This window comes from Sinocyclocheilus rhinocerous, unplaced genomic scaffold, assembly GCF_001515625.1.
Source record: "Sinocyclocheilus rhinocerous isolate Xijiao unplaced genomic scaffold, SAMN03320098_v1.1 scaffold3357, whole genome shotgun sequence".
NCBI lineage: Eukaryota > Metazoa > Chordata > Actinopteri > Cypriniformes > Cyprinidae > Sinocyclocheilus > Sinocyclocheilus rhinocerous.
This window is the reverse complement of record NW_015623670.1, coordinates 103,596-105,874: the sequence shown is the minus strand read 5'-3', so window position 1 is coordinate 105,874 and position 2,279 is coordinate 103,596.

Below are 2,279 nucleotides of genomic sequence, written 5' to 3'. Positions count from 1 at the left end.
GTTTAGGGAAATGTAAATATAGCTGTTATCTGCTTTGTTACTAAGTATGTGTAGTATAAGTTTAGCATTATTCACACCATTAAACATATGACATCAGTCAAATAGAATTTTTGTTGTTTGTAAAGTATAGTCAATGTTTTTTGTTTAACATTTACAAAATTGACAAAAAATGTACAAATGTAGTTATGAATAATGGAAATAGATAAAAAGATAAAAAAAATTTAAACTCTTCACAAACTTTTCTTTTCTTATTTTTTTACAGGCTTAATAATGCTTTAGTGTGTGGTACTCCTCAAAACATGGGGCAGCACACAAGGGAGTGTTGCACGGCACACACATGTATTTGGTGAGGTGCCTCTGCTTGCTCTTGCGTGTACTGGAGAGGCAGACCTTGCAGTGCCGCCTGGTCCGGCTGCCCTGGGAAGTGGTCTGAGGTACTTCAGATGGAAAATGCCTGGCTGTAAGGCGCAGAGGAGTGTCCAAAGCAGGACGGCCCCCTTTGGATGGACATCGGGATGTGCTGTACTCCTCCAGCAGCCCTCTCATTAGGTTCATCCTGAATTGCATGGAGGTGATTTCCTTCCCTATTGATAGTAGAGCACATCAATGGGGAGTAAGGAGGAGGATATAATAGTAGGCTATGTGACAGTATACAGGCTATGTTCATTACAGTTTAGTTTACATTAATTGACAGTTTAATCGAGTACAACTGTATCAAGTAGTTAAAAGAAAACCTTCTTGTACCACTTGGTGGTCTTTCTGGCGCACTCAAGAAAACGTACTCGGTTACTAACGTAACCTCGGTTCCCTGAGATACGGGAACGAGTACTGCGTCGCTAGACGCTACGAGAAACCCCTTTTCTCCGATTTACTGAATCCTTTTTTTCAATCAAAGCATCTGCACTGCCATTGTTTCAGAAATAAACCAATGATGGCGCAGCAGAGCTGCGCGAGCCTATGGCGAAGCAGCGCGCCCGAGCCCGCCAAAATGGGCGGGGCATCTGGCTATATAAGTGCTCGGCAAGCCTGCAAAGCAGGGACGTCTAGGTTGTAGAACCTGACAAAGGTGGACGGCGAGGACCAGCCGGCCGCCGCACAAATTTCTGCAATGGACACACCACTGGACCATGCCCAGGATGAGGCCATGCCTCTCGTGGAATGTGCTCTGACCCCGATGGGGCATTGAAGGCCCAAGGAGGAGTATGCAAGAGCTATTGCGTCAACTATCCAACGGGATAGTCTTTGCTTTGTGACCGGAAGCCCCTTGGTGCGGCCACCAAAGCATACAAAGAGCTGCTCCGACTGCCTAAAGGAGGCGGAGCGGTCAATGTAGATTTTTAATGCCCTGACAGGACAGAGCAGATTTAGCTCCTGGTCCTCCTGCAAGGGGGGGGGGAGCGCAGAGAGCGTGATTACCTATGCTCTGAATGGAGTAGAGAGCACCTTAGGTACATAACCTTGCCTAGGCTTCAGGACGACCTTGGAGTCGTTAGGCCCGAATTCAAGGCAGGAGGGGCTCAAAGAGAGCGCCTGTAAATCTCCAACTCGCTTAACCGTGCCGACCGATATCCCGTCTATAGGAGCATGAAAAGCTGCTATAGCCGCCACATAGACCTTAAGAGTGGAGGGGGTGCGACCCTTATCCAACAGCTCTTGAAGGAAGGACAATATTGAAGATATGTCACATGTGGATGGATCTTCACCGCGGATTGTACACCAAGCGGTGAAGACCGACCATTTGCGGGCATAGAGGCGCCTTGTGGATGGGGCTCTAGCCTGAGAAATTGTATTTAAGACACCCTCTGGGAGGTTCATAGGCTCCCATCGAGAGGCCATAAGTGTAGGGCCCACAACTTGGGTTGGGGGTGCCATATCGTCATGTTCGCCTGAGAGAGGAGGTCCCGTCTCAGGGGAATGGGCCATGGAGCTGCCGTGAGCAGCTGAGACATCTCTGAGAACCATAGTTGGTTTCTCCAGAGCGGGGCCACTAGAAGAACCTTGTGCCTTTGTTCCCTGATTCGCCTGATGACCTGAGGGATCAGGGCGATCGGGGGAAAAGCGTAAAGGAGAAGGCTGGGCCAATCGTGGGCCAGCGCATCCCTTTCCTTCGAAAAATAGATTGGGCAGTGAGAGTTGTCTTCTGAGGCGAAGAGGTCGACCTCTGCCTTCCCGAAGATCTCCCATATTCTCCGAACCGTCTGGGGGTGAAGCATCCACTCGCCAGAGGGGACGTTGCTCTGAGACAGCATGTCTGCTCCCTGGTTCAGTTTGCCCGGTAT